This window comes from Triturus cristatus, chromosome 1_2, assembly GCF_964204655.1.
Source record: "Triturus cristatus chromosome 1_2, aTriCri1.1, whole genome shotgun sequence".
Classification (NCBI taxonomy): Eukaryota; Metazoa; Chordata; class Amphibia; order Caudata; family Salamandridae; genus Triturus; species Triturus cristatus.
Window position 1 is genome coordinate 341,223,654 of NC_140580.1, and position 18,179 is coordinate 341,241,832.

General features: G+C 41.8%; 1 protein-coding gene across 5 annotated transcripts in view; it reads left to right on the plus strand.

The window, feature by feature from the left end:
- Positions 1-18,179, plus strand: part of LOC146867287 (tyrosine-protein kinase STYK1-like) — a 340,395-nt gene that overhangs the window by 204,179 nt on the left and 118,037 nt on the right. The gene's annotated exons all lie outside the window — the stretch shown is intronic.

Here is an 18,179-nt window from a genome sequence, read left to right on the forward strand (position 1 = left end):
CCTCAAAAACGGAGGTTCTGGTAATTGGAGGAAGGGATGCGAGCTGGACCAAGGAGTGGTGGCCATCATGTTTGGGACCGCTACCCACTCCCTGCAAAGCAGCTAAGAATCTGGGGATCTGGGTTGATCCCAGACTCTCCTATGACAACCATGTACACAAAGTGGTTGGGAAATGTTTCGGGGTAATGAAGACCTTGAACCGTACCCTAGACCTTCTCCCTCTGGAAGCCAGGCGCACTATGACCCATGCTCTAGTGACCTCGAGGTTAGACTATGGCAATGTGCTCCTGCTCGGAACCACACAAAAAAACTTCAGGAGACTTCAAGTACTCCAAAACACAGCAGCACGCCTAGTCCTTAGACTTCCGAAAAGATCAGCCTCTATGCCAGCCCTAGCCACTCTGCACTGGCTCCCCATAAAAAAGAGAGTCCTATTTAAAGCTCTTTTAATGTGCTATAGGATTATCTCACACAAAGCTCCCCTTTATATGACAGATCTGGCTATCCCCTACGAGCCTACTAGAACTCTCCGCTCTGGGGGAACTGGATTGCTTAAAATTCCCCGCGTCAAGAAAGCCAGAATGGGCGGATGCTCTTTTCGTGTTATGGCTGCCAAAGAATGGAATTCTCTCCCTATGAGTATCAGGCTAGCGGATTCAGAGCCCTTGTTTAGAAAACTTTTAAAAACTCATCTGTTTTCTTCTTAATTGCCCTCTCTTGGCCCTGACTTTTCTCCACAGCGCGGGGACACGCCGGGATGGCGTCACCATGCGCTTTACAAGCTCCTTTATTATTATTATTAAACGCGGGTCAGCTATGGAACTCCCTCCCAACATCAATGAGGAAAGAACCTAGCTTGACCAGATTCCGAAAATCCCTGAAAACATTACTTTTCCCCCAGAATGATTAATATCTCCGGATGCGATTCACAGGAGGTCTGTCTGTGTGTACACGTAGCGCTGGGACGCTCAAGGGCAGCCATGCGCTTTAGAAATTCTTTTTCATTTCATTTCATTTCATTTCATTTTGAGTGGAGCTAAGTGAACTTTAGGCGTACTCGAGAGGATAGCGTTCCCATAGTCAATTTTCGACAGGACCAGTGCTTGGGCTACAGATTTGAAGTCATCGGCAGGAATGAAGGGTTTGATTTTCTTGAGATGGCGGAGTGAGAAGAGTGCCCCCTTGGCCTAGTTTTTTATATGGGGAATAAGTGTCAGGGAGATGTCAATGGTAAAGCCTAAAGATTTGACTGAATTGGATAAGGTAAGAGAGCAGTTGAGAGCATTCAGGTTATGGATCCAGTCTTGGATGGAAAGCGGGTTGTTTTTCGGAGAGAAGAGAATGATTTCGGTTTTATTCGGGTTGAGTTTGAGATGGTTATGGTGGAACCAAGATTGGATCTTAGTTAGAGTGTTGTTAAGGTGTTGAACATCAGAGCAGGACTTAATCTTAAAATAGAGTTGCGTGTCGTCGGCATAGAGGTGGTATTTGATACCTGCATTTTTAAGAATGAGGGTGAGCGGTTCCATAAAGAGGCTGAAGAGGGAGGGGGAGAGAATAGAGCCCTGGGGAATGCTGAGGGAGAAAGGAGTGGGGTTAGAAAGGCAGTCCAAATTTTTGATTTGTTGGGTTCTCTGTTTGAAGAAGGAGGTGAACCATTGTAGAATGATCCCATTGAGGCCAAAGCGAACTTTGAGAGTGTTAAGTAAGAGTGGTTGATAGTGTCAAAAGCAGCAGAGAGGTCCAGGATGAGAAGGCAAGAGTTACCTTTGTCGAGGGAGTGGTGGATGTCATCCACTATGTTAAGCATAGCAGTTTCAGTACTGCAGCCTTTTCTGAAACCAGATTGCAGAGAGTCCAAGAGATTGAAAGAGTTGATGTGTTTATCCAATTGGATAAGAGCGCATTTTTCAAGGGCTTTGGAGAGAAGAGGGATGGTAGAGATAGGTCTGAGATTATTAAGGTCATTAGGGTCGGCATTGGGATTTTTGAGAATTGGAGTGATTTGTCCGAGCTGGAGGGAGGCAGGGACACACCCTGAGCCTAAAGAGGAATTGATGGTAGTAGTCCAGAAAGGAGGAATGATATGTTTAAAATCTTTGATTAGGTTAGAAGGGAGGAGGTCTTTGGTGTGGGAGGAAGGCTTAAGGTTAGTGATGATGTCATATACCTCGAGTTCAGAAACAGGGCAAAAAGTATTCCAGGAGGCGTTGTTTTTTTTGCTGGGGTTTGTTGGGGATGGATTCTGTAGGGAGGTTGTCAGGAGGGAGAAGTGAGGGGTCAGTGGGTGGGTTGATAATGGCAGGAGAGTCGGAAGTCATGTCAGAGGACGGTAGAGGGAGAGTAGAGAGGGGAGTTAAGAGGAAGGATTGATCAATTTTGGCTATTTTTTCGGAGCATACGTTTGCGATATCTTCACAATTTTCAATGGAGGCCTTAAGATTTGGGGGGGCAGAGGATGTTCGGTGTTTGACAATGTTTAACAGTTCTCTGGGTCTATTTTTGGCCCGATCAAGTTGTGCGCGGAAGTAGGAGGCCTTTTCATTCAGGATGTGCTTCTTGTAATTGGACCTAGCGGATCTGAGTAGGGCAATATTGGCGGGGGAAGGGTGTTGCTTCGACGTTCTTTCCGTTAATCTAAAAGAGCGTCTTTCATTGTTGAGATCTGGGTTGAACCACGATTTGGAAGGGATATTTCGTATTTTTTTAAGCTTGGGAGGTGCAAGTAGGTCAAGCACCTCTTTAACCGAATTATTGAAATGGTCTGTGAGGTCATTAGCGTTATGGGAGGGAGGATTAAGTAGAAGTTGAGCTTGCAGCTTAGACTCCAGTTCACCAGGGGGGATATGATTAAAGTTTCTGGTCAGTTGCTTGTGTTTAAGAGGTCTTGGGGAGAGGGGAGAAGACGTGGAAGAGATCGTGAAGAGAATGAGGTGGTGGTCGGACCAATCGATGGGGATGATGTTGGATAAGGTGCCCCGATTGTTGTTAGCGATGATGACGTCAAGAGTGGCCCCTTTGGTGTGGGTTGGAGAAAGGCAAAGTTGTTTAAGGTCATTGATCTCACGAAAGTTGGAGAGTAGATCAACTGTGGGGTCCTTAGTATCATTCCAGTGGAGGTTGAAGTCACCAAGGAAGAGATTATTAGTGTTGGAGAGAGAGGATTGGGTGAGGAGGTTCAAGAGTTCCTCTGCGAAGGGAAGTGGATCACCAGGAGGATGATAGATGTTATGCAGACGAATTGGGGGAGAACCCTGGGCTTTAAGTTCCGCACCCAGGTATTCGAAGGTGGAATGGTCCGAGTTTTTAACCAGAGAGATTTGTAGTTCGTTTTTGAAGATTAAGGCTAGGCCACCTCCTATTCTGTCCGGCCTGTCTTTACTGAGAATGGAGAAACCAGGGAGGGCGAGCAAGTCAAGGATAGAAGCGGAGTGGTCCTTGAGCCAAGTTTCAGTAAGGAATGCCATGTCGACGTTTTCACTAATGATAGTTTCTGCAATTTCAGTTGCGTGCCGGACAGCTGATCGGCAGTTAACCAACATGCAGGCAAGGGGTTTGGGGTAGAAATTGGGAGGGGGGCATGGTTGGATAGCGGTATGTTGCCGAGGTGGTCTAGGAGAGACAGGGGGGGAAGATAATCTGCTAGTCCCAGAATCACCTGGATGGTAGAGAGGGTGACGGGGGGGGTCAGAACAAGGGGAGTTAGGGGAGAGGGGGTTACAAAGGCCAGGGCGGACAGAGGGGGAGATAGATTACCTCTTCTAGATCCGACGTCTGTGTCGCACCCCTCTCTGACACTATCTTCCTCCTCGATTCTTCTGCGATCTTCTTCTAATAATTGTCTTATTCCCTCCTCGATTCTTCTGTGATCTTCTTCTAAGTTATTGGCTTAAAATTCTAAGTCTGCAATATGATTTTTCTGCAGCATTCTCTCGTTACTCCAACAGCATCCCGAGCTCTGCAGCATTACGGTCTCTCTGTTTTAACTAATTAGCTAAACTACCTCAGTTATACCTTTCTAATGGCATGTACCACCCCTTAATGTTTCAGTTTCATGAACCCCCTAATTCTGATTGGACAGGCAAAGAGGAATGATCATCACACCATGCTAAGTTTTAATACATTTATTTGGTTCTTTTTTATTGTTCCCGCCCCTTAATTTTTATTCACAGACTTTATTTCCCACCCGTATTCACATCTTTATCACACAAAAAGTATACATATAACATTTGTTCGATTCAATATTCAGGATGTCCAGCAGGTTCCCAGGACATGTTGCAAAGAGGTCCTTTGACGGGATTCAAGAATCACATCATGGCTTCTGGCTTGTTATTACTGCACCTGCGTGGGGGGTCACGTGTGGAACAGACCTCGGCTTCCCTCAAAGGCCCAAAAACTAACTAATAGAGGTCAAAAAGAAACATATTAATTTCAAAATAAAATGATTTCACTTTATACCACCTATCTCTACTCTAATCCCATTTACTTATAAAGGCTCTCCCTGCATTAGCACTTAGTAAATAACTTGTTTTAGTTTCAGCAAAGCCGATGCTCAGCATGTGAGCTTTCAGATGCGTTTGTGCAGGTGCAGAAATTTCCCTCCAAGCGACAGAAACGTCATCCTGCGTAGATGCAGTTAATGCATGCGCAGTACAATTTCCTGCGTTAGCAGCCATTTTAAGTTTCACTCGGGTTACTTGTTAGTAAGACACTTAAGCAAGCTTCATCTTGCTAAAATATGAAATGTAGTGTATATTAATTATACGATACACAATTTAGTACAGTGTTTCGATTTATATGAGAGGTTTGCTTCCGAGCAAGTCTCTTTAATACGAGTCCTTGCTCCATCACTACTACAAAAGGAGCACTTGTGAGACACCACTTACCATTTGGGGTGCAGAAATATTCAAAATGTTGAATGTGGCGCCTAGGAGGTGTGTATACAAGTAGTAGGTGGAGATGTTGGCATCTGGGTGTGAAAATGTACGGAAGAATTGGGGAATCGCAAGAACTCAAAAAAATAGGTCCAACTTCTGCTGAGGGGACACCCCACCCCCACCAAGGAGTAACAATTGCCTCACAGGACAGCAACAGAGGTGCTAATATTGAGTATGAGGACCTGTACTCCTGCAGGGGGGCTAACTGCCATTCCTTGGTGGCACTCGCTCCCCTGCTGGAGCCAGCCCTGCAAGAAACAACATAACAATGACATTGAGAAATACTGAAGGGGAACAGGCTTGTGCAATAAATTCTGTGAGTGGCAAAACGAACTACGGTGGGCAGGGGGGTAGGAAAACTGAATGATTAAGAAAGAAGTAGGTAGGTTTTAAATATGTTATTTGGAATTTGATGTGGGAGTGGTGCCATCTTAACGGACCGCTGTAATAACCTTTTTTTGTATATTGAATAGCTGTTAGTTTTAGCAATGCGGATACTTGTAAATATTGTCATTTTTAAAGGGATAGCACACCAAGTTAATTTTTAACTGATTTTTATTATTGTTTCGATCAAATTGCACTGTGATTATTATTTGTTCTTTTATGCATTTAAAAAATGTGAATAAAGATAATTGATTGATTGAAGTATAGGGTCATAGAAGAGGGAGTCACATGGGGCTGTGAAAAATTAAGGGAAAAGTGAAAATATTGTATCCCTTCTAATGCATGAGTCCGATACTACTGTGCACGCTGTAGAGGCAGACTGCATTAAATGACGCTGTTCGGAAAACAGGAGAGAATAGATACCTTGCTCACATTTGGTCTGAGAAAAAGTGGCCTTCATTCTTGAAATATAAACCATGTACAACCTCCGACTACAAAATTGATTGCATGTTTATTTACTTTCCTTTATAAAATACAGGATCGCCACTTCATCAATTGGCTCATATTGGGGAGGGATGAAAGACTCGGGTAAAACGTTCACTCACCAACACAGGGAATTGACCGGCGACTACATTCACTATTTCATTACAGCACAGCTCTTACCAATATCTCATTCTTATAGGTTATATCTTAATATTCCTATATCTTATTTCATAGTCAGTAGTAAGCAAACATTAGCTTGCACAATGCATACATTGTTAGTAAGTCGAACCAGCTTCCCGAATCAATAATTCAATGTAACTTACTCAGATCCATTACCTTAACCTATATGTAAGACTCCAGAAAGTTTCAACATTCTCCTAGGTTCAACCTTTCTTTTACTTGGAAAGAGAGTACTTGGCATTTGTTTCCCGTTTACTATTTTGTATGGTGAACTACATTATGAATAAGGCTTCCTGTTTTCCGTTCTTATGGATATTTACAGATAAATCCAGACAGAAAGCACTGTGTTTTCTGTCTGCATTTATTTTTAAAAGTGGATAAATACAGAAAATTGTGCTTCTTTTAAGTGACTCTCAGTGCTATCTTTCATGATTTGTAGCCCAACAGCTGAGCAGATGTAAAGCATGGGAAATTAAAAAGCAGGATGAAATTTATTTAACTAATGGCATATGTCATCATACATTTGTGGTATAATGCTAATATTTAGTGGATGTATTGTTAGGTAATATTTGGCAGCCTAAATAGCTAGATCACGACAGAGATCAAAGTATGAGTGCGCGTCTATCAGCTAAATAAATATGGAAATGTACAGTTGTTCAACTTCATTTATACAAAAAAACACAAAACAAATATGGATAAATACAGATAAAACGACCCAAAAATAAATATGGATAAATACAGATGGAAATGTTGAAAAAATAAATACCATAAAACCGGGAGCCCTAATTATGAAACATGGATTATATTTAATTCACTGTCAGAGGATGCACATCTTGAGCATCGAGGCCTGTTATAAAATGAATGAGCCTGTCTCTTCCTGATTGCTATTTAAGAAAACCGAATTGTGTTAAATTAAGGGGGGAAAGTAACACTCTTTAGCATCTCAATTCATCATGCCTTGGGAGTCAAGAAATGCCAAGTGTTTGAATCCGCTTGCCACAATCTCTACAATGCAAAGCGGAGTTAGCTTGTGATGATTTGTAATGGGTGATTGTTGGGACACTCTCTGGAGATTATTATATTTGGAATGGTTTCCTTTTAGCTCACAAGAGTATGCCCCATTATCAATGGGCTGATCACTAACTCTGGGCTCCCGAGGACCGCCCTTCTCAAAGTAAAGCGCTTCAACGCCTTGTCAGTGGTAGTAAGAGCTATATAAATACAACTTCAATACAGTTGAATATTTGCATTAAGTGTGTGCTGTTTGGGAAATAAATCTAGTATTTAATTCAATTTAGGTTTCAAGACTAGCGGGGAACAAATTCTGACACCTCTTAAAACTAGTCAACGTCTAGAGTAGTTGCTGTTCTCTCATAGCTCCATTTCTAAGGCTTCTGTCTAGTGGGGTGCATGTTTAAACTCATTGGTAAGAGCAGAAATATTAGGGAAGGTATTTTCCGCTCATATTCTCTCCCATTCCCTAATGTATTCCGTTCTGATTAAGAAGTCGCCATTTTGGTCTCACAGTGCTTAATTTGAGCCTGGTGCTCGACACCGGCACTTAATTGGTTTCCGGTGCTGGCACTCGCACTTGTCATAACCACACTTATGATACCCTGCCACATGGTGGCGCTGTTCATCTAATTTAGAGGTGAGCATAACAACGGTTGTTTATGAATACAATATACATGAAACAATACTAACATCTACCTCCCCAGCCATTCCTTTAGTTTTGGGGACCTGGAATAATCTGAGTTGTCGCACCTTCAGGCGAGAGAGATGGTTAGTAGTTGTTGTGGTACTGTCATTGGCAGCAATGATGGGGCAATGGGTGGTGCAAGCGGCAGTGGTCTTCTGGTCAGGGCACTGGCACTTATTATTTTGCAAATTAGGCACTGGTCTCACCATTGTAATACCATTGCCAATTAGGATAAGAGACCTTACCCTCACTTAAGTGTGAGTGTTTTATCGTACATCCAGCCTCTTGTACAAGCAAGCACTGATAAATCTAATAGGCCTGGTCATAACAAGAGTGCAATTTTTTTTAGCTTCTTATGCAAATATGAGCAATATGTTAAAAAAAAGCGCACATATAAAAACTAAAAAATGACGGAGTAGCTCGACAACCAGGCCTGTCAGTGTAGTACTCTTCTTTTCAGGCAGCTGTACGCATGTGATCAGGCAAAGTGCCATCATTTAAAGTGTAAAACAGCTAATGGATGAAGTGGACTGACTCATTGCCCCATGCTGTACACTGTGGAGGGTGGAAGCAAAATGTGAATGACATTTGAACAGACAAATAGATGAGGAGGGCTCGCTGAGAACCATATTTATGTATGACAGTGGCGTAACATAGGCCCCCGCGGTGCGGGGAGAGGGCACTGGAGCTGCAGGAGGCCCCCTCAGCACAGTACCCTGATTGAGTCCAGGGGGGAGAGGCTCCATGTACCTTGCAGGGGGTCCCCCTCAAGTTTCGTTTAGCCACTGATGTATGCAAATGTATGTACGTTTATTGAAAACACGAGGTTGGCACACAGCTAAAGCTGTCTGTTGGCCAGGCCTAGGAGAGGGTGGTATCGTTTCCAAGAATGTAATTTAAACGAACCTTTCATCAGTAGTTGTTGAGAGTGCTCCAAGGAAATCTCAAAATAAGAGACGACGTCTTCTTGACTCACTGAAGGATTTCGAACACTACAGAATTATCTGCATCATCACAGGGCCGCAGCTTCCCTCCAAAGACGTTTAAAACCATGAAACACACCAGCAACACTCGTCAGAATAACACAGCACTAACTGCATCCAGAATAAGACTGCCGCATACACCCATACCTGAAACGCCTCAACAAAAGATAATATCAGAGAAACATACTTTACACCAGTGTTGAACACAAGTTGAGATGAACAGTTTTTTGCTGTGTGAACATAATTTACCTGCTTCATGACGTCACTAACAGAGGACCCATCTTTAGCCTTTGCAATAGCTAATAAAAGTAGCATAACAGTCAGTAAGTCCTGTGCGATTTAAAAACTGCCTTCATTTCCATTTGTTTTATTTTTTTACAATGCTCTGCCTAGGCTTCAATCTGTAATTTTTTCATTCATTGTGAAGGAAGGGGTGAGTCTCACTTTTGAGTGTTTGATTATTAATGTCTATATAGAACTTTCTTCAAAACGCTTGCATTGAATTAAGTGTTATGAAAGAAAGATGCAAAACGAATGGAAGTACAATGTTATTGGGAATAATTTTCATAGCAAGGTGACAGAGAGCTGATTTTGAGAGGAAAATAGAGTGCAAAATACAAACCATAAAAACATAAAAATGTGATGGATGGAATGCTCACTGTGCCATTATACACAAAGTACAATAATATGGAGTTGGTTCTGGTCCTGCAACAGAAAGGGACAGTCTAGTCCACCCTGGTGGCCCTAGGCTGTTCTGTAAAAAAAACAAGAAACTTTAAATATGGTTCGTCTCCATCTGTAAGGATACAGTGTGTGCAAATTCATGGAATGCAGCCAAGGCCAATTGCCTGCTATTGAGATTGATGCAAGCATTACACCCATCACCCATTTTGTATTATTTAGCGATATTCCTTACATGGAACTGGTGTGCTTGGGGCCTTCTAGTCACTTGTTATGGAGTAGGACTCAAATTATACCCAGTCATGAGGCCCAATTGGGTTGAACCTTTACTTGGATTGCTTTTCTTCCTTTTCTGAAAAAATGTAGCCGGGCAGTTGGACTTTCTCTATTGGGTGTAGATCCAAAATTAATTAATGCATTATTAGTTCCTATCTAATGGCATGGAATTCAGCTCAGAGTAACTACAAATGATTGAGATTATTGCAAGCACTCCATCCACCACATATTTGACTTTTTACAGTAGTGAGCCAGGGGTAGAGTGAGCAGAGGAGTGTTCCAGAGTTCAGCGAGATATAGTTATAGTCCGAAGGTTAAAAAGGAAGGCAGCAGAACTTGGCCAGCAAAGCAGCCTTTGCAACAACAGTTAGGTAGATTTTGTTGATAAGTGAGAATTTTAGGCAACATAGACTTCCACCTAAAATATGTATATTTTCCTTTTTTTAGGGATTGCACACAAATTGCTGAGAGTTTGTATGGAAATCAATTCAATATCACTTTATTCGAATATAATGATATCAATAAAAGAGTCATAAGACGATAATGCATTAATTTAATTTAAAACATTTTTGCTCTGTTTCTCATTTCATTCATCAAGGCCTGAATAAATGCACACAGGCGGACTATATACAATTCATTAATCATGTCAAAGACTACATATAGTGTCCGTTTCTCTGTTTTAGATAAACCATCTCTAATTGCATAGGGCAAAAGTACACTGCATTTATGCCTATTACATTTTATAATACAGTTAAAAAGCTCTAACAAATAAAAGGCCATTAATAGAGAACACTTAAAAAACTATAGTTATACATTTCTTCAGTGAATTGATGGTGTGTTCTCATAAATCAGAGCTTCTAAAGGTGAAAGATTTGTCCTTCTGAGTAGAGCAGATATAGTAAATGAAATGACAGAGAAACAGATATCTACATTTTCTAATGCGCATAAATGCTTAAAAGCTTCTTGATAATAAATATATTTACCAGTTTTGAAAATTGGTATTAAGTATTGTTTTTTCAGATCCTTATAACATTTACAAAACAAGATAAAATGCATAGTGCTTTGGCTGGATATACCATCACATGGGCATTTGGGGAATGTCTGGGCCCAGGCCCCATTTTCAGAAAGGCAACCCTCAAGTGCAATATCCCTAAATGCAATCTGGTGAGGTAGAATTTATGTTGTGTATTCTTAACAATGAAAAGGTAGTTTTGCAAATCAGCTTGTACGGGCCTGAAAGGTATCTACGCACTGTAGATTTGTTACACTTGCGACTATCTCTTCCCTAGTCACAGATCTGGGTTGAATCCATCATCATTCTTTAGCACACTTTGCCACCCCAGTTTGGACCCAGCCATATGCAAATCAGTCTTGACCTTGTGCTTCATGTGAACAGTCCAGCCCGAACTGCCAGGCCAGGTCCTCCTTGGACCGGAAACAAGCATCCTGGGACAGGTTTTGGTGTAGAACCCCACATCAGCCAGGCTAGCTTGTATCCAGTGGCAAAATTAGCAAGGGACCCACATTTGAGCATACCCCGCCAACTTAGGGCGCACAAAGCAAGGGGATGATGGACCCAGTGCTGAAACTTTTATATCTATGCATACCAGCCATCTTATCTTCTTCCAAGCATCCAGAGATACGCAATCAAGTATTATTTCTTTGATGAACTTTGTCCTGGTTTTCCTTCATATATTTTGCAAAAATAAAACAGGGCTGGCGTGTATATCATCCTCTAAAAAAGGAACTGCCACTTCCTCATGTATAATATACATGGGCTAGATTTTGACACCGCCAGCAGTCTATCTAAAAACAGATTCTCATGGATTTGTAAGGGGGCACGGTTTACCCATCCCCACAGTGCGGACCCATAGCTAACACTTGTGAGGCATTTATTTTTTATGGAACATCAGTATTTCCCTGGTTGATTTATGATCGACTTTAGTTGTAAATCTAAAAATATATTCTATTTCTCTCAGAAATTTCATTTTACTTGTGTTAAATTGGGTTTCCCAATGCCCATCTGCAGTAAATTAGACTCCTAGGTATGGGAATGTTTGGGTCCCAGCTAAACTCACTCCCCAAATATGATGTGACTACTTTTTTGCCATTCCTTTTCCACTTATCATAGTATATGTATTCTTTAGATTGATATTCATATCCTTGTCCTCCATAAACATGACAAAATTAGCTGGAGCTGCAGGCCGTTTGCAGGTCTAGATAATAGAACAGCATAGTCTGCATATAGTAGAATTGGAACCGGGCGAAATCCGACCAAAGGGACATCGGCCTTAACTTTCTGTAGCATCTTGTCCACCCCATTTATATAAAGTGAAAAAGCAGGTCTGATTCCCCAGGCAACCTTGAAACGTTGGGTACATTCCCCTTTCAGGCCATACCGTACCTGTGCAGTCAAATGGGAATACAATTGTGACAGATAAGTAATATTACCAATCGAGGCACCTATATCCGTAAGGGTTTTCCTTAGCTTACCATGGTTTACCAGATCAAACGCATTGCTTAGATCTGCAAAGAACAAGCCCTCTTTTTCCACTTATATTTGTTGATGAGCAGGTGCAAATTGACACATTGTTCTATTGTACCAACATAACATCCCTCCTGAACCCATATTGTGTGTCCGTGAGGATATGATTATTGTTCACCCATTGTTCTAACCTATAAAGAAGAATTCTGCCCATTAGCTTGGCACTGGAGTCCAGGAGGGATATTGATCGGTAGCATTTTGGGTCTCCTCTAAATGACTATAATTGTACTTTCTGTCTAAGTAGCGGGTAGGAAGCCTTCAACTGTTGCGTTACATACTTGTGTTCAAACACGGAGGTCCATAGTATGGCATGTGTCTTGAAGATGTCTATTTGGACCCCGTCAGGTCCATGGGCCTTTGAATTAGCAGCTTTGTTTAGGGCATTAGTTACCTCTTCTAAGCTCATTGGTGAAATGTCTACAGCATGAGTAGTATATACAGCTAAGGTGGGCAGCTCAATAGTGAGGTTATCAGGATTAAAAATGGTGCCAAAACGTTCAATCCAATCCCTCTGTTGTACAAGAGCTGCTACCCTAGGCTCCGCTTTATCTTTCAAGAAAGCATGATTTATTGTCTTCCAAGATAAGTTATTGTCATTTGTATCAGCAGCCTGTAATAGATCAGACCAAACCCTGTTTTGCATCTCTCTTTTCTTTTTGGCCAAAGCATGTTTATACGCAGCTCTGAGGTTATTAACTTCATCCCGGTCTCTTGGGGTATCCCGTAGGGCTATCCTCAGCTTTCTATTTGCTGAAAAACAATCCTTATCAAACCATCCTGCTTCTTATTTCCCATACTTCTATTAGTAGGTCTTAACTTAACCTCTATTTCTGCCATTAACTTTCAGAAGACTGCCAAGATACACAGCGGTGGGGACCCCAGGTCACTGCATATATTTAAATTAGTAAGAATTTCCACCATGATTATTTCTGTAAGAGCGATGCTACTTATATTGTGGTCCTTTATCCGTGTATTGGTTTATATTAAAGACCACTGTCAAGGGGGAGTGGTCACTAAAGGCACTTGGGGTAATCTCGAGAAGTTTTTTGGTCGCAGCCCATTTTCCGATACCTGAATATGGTTGATTATGGAGCTTCAGCCATTCCCATGGAAGGTTGACACTTGTTGTAACCCAGACTCTTTAGGAATGCTCTAGCAGCTCCACAGTGTATTTAAAAATCATTTAATTTATTGCCTCCCCATTGGTTTTTATGTAGCCACAGATTTTTGATCCTCTATTGCACCGGCTTGTATTAAAAGGAAATAGCCATATTAGTATGAAATCATCCTTAATACAAAATAACGTTAACTCTATTTTTGTCTCTAGTTTTGTCGAAAACATTATGATAGAAATTGACTAGGACCAAATGTAGCTGGTCCTCCTTTTGCAATTGGAAGAGTTGAAATAAGGGGAGCACATGTAAGCCTTTATCAGTTTTAATGGTATAGTTGTAGAAATTAATAGTGCAAAGCCCCCCTTGGCCTGCCCTGCCTCTGAGGGAGTTGCCAGTGTTAAAAATGAGGTAAAGCCTTCCACATAGAAATCATCAGTTGCCCAGGTCTATTGTAGACAAGGTAGATGAGTTTGGTTAATTATCTCCAGCCACTTTAGGTTTCCTAACTTTGATTTTACTCCTACAACGTTTTAGGACCTAATTACAAGGTCAGTGCTTTCGTTTTTAATACGGTTTAATATGGTTAGTGTTCCCCTATTTACCTCATGGTGGTTACAGACTACATTCTGTTCTTCTATTGTTTTGCTCTCATTCCTCTCACCCCCACTCAGTTGGCAATCTTGTTCATCAGAGTTAGAAAGGAGAGCACACCTGTTAATAGCTGGAACTGTTATTAGTATTCTAGGGTTAGGTTTTAATTGCTGTTGGTTTATACTCTGGTTCCCTGTAATCCATATTTGGATGGGGGCTATATACCCTTATTAAGGAACATATCTGGTCTATAGAAGAAACCAAGAGGTTCGGCTGAAATATCCCCTTGAGCATTCTTAGGATGTGACCTAAAGTTTAGTCCATAAAGCAGAGATTTAACCATCTTGGGGGATTGGAAGTTCACGACGATACAGTCGTCCTGACCAGTTTTTCTAGAGGGACCTAACCAATCTACCCTTCTAACCATTAGCACTTCCTGAGAAAGGCAGTTTGGGTCCCAAAACTGTTTGGCCAACCAGTGTATCACCTTATTTTTTAGGTACACCCATGTTTCAGTTACACAAGGCATTAGTTTGGGAAGATTTCTTAGTATGATAACATAGGACGTTGCTGCTGGTGGAAGATGCAAAGTCATATTTACACAAACTTCACTACTCATAGAAGTATTACTTTCAATGGGAGCTAGGGGAGGATTTTAGTGAGCCTCACAGATTGAAGTAGGTGGTGGTAAATCAATCTGTGCCATCTCCTCTGTAAAAATATCCCCATTTGGTACTGGCCTTTTAATCAGAGCCAGCACTTTTTTTGACAGATAATTCCAATTTGGAGATCCCAATCTTAATGTCCTCCAGTTCCTTCTTTAAGCAATCCCTCCAACGTTTCCATTTTAGTATATAGCTTCTTTAGTGTCAAGTCAGTTAATTTGACTGAGTTTGGTGGCTTTCCTTTATGGGTGACCCTGGGTATCTCAGGGACACTGTTGTCTCAATGCACCCTTGTAGATATTTTACCCTTCTTCAGTTTTGGGGCTAACTTATCGGATGGCTGACAGCTTTTCTTTGCTGGGTGGAAGATGGCTCACTTATGAGTGAATCTTCAGTGATCAAAAGGGGGCATCAGAAACACATGTTTTCGGGATGTTATCCTTTTTGGGTAGAGTCACTAGTTCTGTTGGCGCATCTCCTTTGACAGCATTACCCATTACACTATGTAGGGCATTTCTGGTTGTGGCCAGTATCTCCTCTGCGCTATTAATCTCATTATTTAATAGGCCCATAGCCTTATTTAGATAATTAGTGATGGCGTTAGTGGAGGTTACTGGCTTTAGGGCACTCTTCTAGAGTGCTTGAACCAATTTGCACTTGCCCATGGTTAAAATATACAAACAATTGATAGGATATCTGAGAAATAAAACAGAGATCTGATTAAAAAGAAACAGTTCTACCCGATCTTCTGTCTTGCTGTCCAAGTCCGGATAAGTCCAAATATGGAGGACTAAAGAGGGGCACATATGGCAGCGGGAGCGCTGTTCCTGCCTCCTGCACTGTGTAGAATGCTTGGGGACCAAGTCCCACCCCAGCCAGCCACCACAGAAGAGCCCGTGAGTTTGCTTGTTGGGCCTCAGATGGCCTGGCTTGTGCAACCCACGCCATTGGACATGAGAGGCGCCTTTATGGCAGCTGGAGGGCTGTCCCCACCTCCCGTGCCATTTAGAATGCTGGTGGACTGAGTCCCATCCTAGCCAGCCACCACAGAAGAACCAGTGATTTTGTTTGTTGGGCCTTGGACGGCCCGGTTTGAGCAACCTGTGCTTGGGACAGGAGAGGCGCCTTTATGACAGCAGGAGGGCTGTCCCTGCTTCCCGCGCCATGTAGAATGCTGGGGGACCGAGCCCCACCCCAGCCAGCCACCACAGAAGAACCGGTGAGTTTGTTAGTTGGGCCTCGGACGGCCCAGTTTGGGCAACCCCTAATCTAAATCTGAACAAATAGTAGATTTCCATGTGTACTTCCGAGTGACCAAATGTACTCCTGTGGGTTCTTTACAGGTCAAATTGTCTTCTTTTCTGTTGAAAAACTGCTTTCGCCCTCCCTCATGAAATATGGGTTGTGCTTCTTTCTATGGACAAACCATCATACCATCTAATTGTTTACAGTACCAAGTTCCATTGGTGGGCATAAATGTCTACAGATCCTGATTCTGAGAATCAGCATACAGGTCATTTTTAAGCACCTACACTGTACTTAAGCATGCAAAAAGCCTATGAACTGATCCTTAGGTGACTGATATATATTATAAATACTAAATGATAAAGGGCCTGATTTAGAGTTTGTCCGATGGATCTGCATCAAAACGTGACAGATATCCCTTCCACCATATTACGAGTTCCATAGACTGTAGTGTTCTTGTAATACATTGGACTGGACATGTTTGACATGTTTCTGTAGGAGTACTCTTTCTGCCAGTCTCTAAATATGGTCTGTAGTCATTTCCTTCTGCAATTATCAGTGGAAAAAACTCAAGTTTTGCTCAGTGTCAGAGCCAACGTTACCATTAAAAACCTCAGGCAACTCCAAAGTTAATCGTTAGATTCACCATGCCTGCCTGATCGTTACCATTGTCAGTACCCAAGACACCGTCCAATTAGTTAACCTAGTCATAAATATTTCTACTTTATTTTACATTTCCAAACGTTTGAAAGCTATAACGATGATCATTCTTTTGTGTTGCATTGATATAGAGTGTACTATGTAACTGTGTTTTAATTGAAATAGCAGAAACATTGTAACTTTGTTTCAACCGCCCTGATTGTAGTTGGCCCAGAGAAGCATGTTATGTTCATCACACCCATAAAAACCAACATCAAAGGGATTGGAATGTATTAGGTATGATACATAGCACCAATTACAATTAATGCTCCAGAATGGGGCATTACTTGCAGGTTGTTTTACTTTCTCTACAGATTCACATCTCCAGCAATTTACTAGGAATTTTTCTTCTGGCAAATTTCAGTAGGTCTCACCTGCCAAAATTTCTCTGAAGAAAATGAGGGGAGTGTGGTGCTCAACCGGTCAACTTGTAACTCTGATATGTGCCCTAACATGAGTTAATGCACATATTTATTTATTTTATTTGTTTTTTTTATTTGATAAGTTTTATAGAGCGCTGGCTAGACCCGGAGGTATCAGAGCGCTTCACAAGAGGTTCAAAAACAGTGTTACAGCGTTACATCGGTTACCATTACATACATTTACAAGACCAATTTGATAACAGTTGAAATAAGACCAATGGAACAAAAAGGGTAAGGAGGGAGAGGAAAGAAAAAAAAATAATATCGAAATGAAACAGCCAGCCGTCATCAGGGCCTGAGTGTCATTTGAATGCTCTGTTATAATAGCTGGGAATGGGGTAAGGAGGAAAGACAGCAGGCTAAAAAAGAGGTAAGCAGCGTGGGGGACAATTCTATGTGGGAACGTCACTGCTAATGTGCCTGTAGCAGTGGGTATTCAGTGACAAACTGTTCTAGAATCCTCCAACCCCTTACATAATGTACCCAGAAGGTCACAGATTTCTCTGGTAACAATTGAGTACCTGTCTTCAGACTGGCTTCTGTATACGCCTGACTATTAATGTGTGCCACAAAAAGACTTTGCTAATGCCGGGATTAAACAGATGTTGAACGCATCCTGGCATGTGCTGCTCTGCGATTCACACTGAGGATTCTTCAGTTGAAGCGTAGGGACCTTTAATTTGAGACAAAAAATTGTTATGGTCCATCAATCTAAACACTACAGAAATGTTATTTTTTAAAATACTAGAACACACTGTGATAGACAGGACGTCATGTTGTACTCACTAATTGTGAGACTGCAGTGCTGGCCAAAACATCCCCTTGCACCACCATGTTCGAATGATGACATGGGGTTCTCGTGCTCATGCACAGAGTTTGGTTACACCAAACATGTCATGCATCACAACCAAACACCTTCATTTTGGAATCGTCTGTCAAGAGGACAGTGTTCCAGAAATCTTGTAGAAAACCCAAGCTGGTATGGCAGAGAAGCAGCTTTCTCTTGGCTACAGTCCTCTGAATGCTGTACTTGTATAGTCTTTGCCTACTACTAAAATTGTTGTTGTAGTAACTTTATTCGATATAAAAATATCATAAAAGTATAAAACGTTATAAAAGCTACTAAAATTATGGACTCTAACGTTAACCCAATGAGCAGAGGCCTGCTCATCGCTGGATGTTTCTTTGGGGTTCCTTGCAATCTCAGGAGCACTATACTGTCTGATCTTGGGTTGGGTTTGCTGGAACGCCCACTCCTGGGTGGATTGGAAACT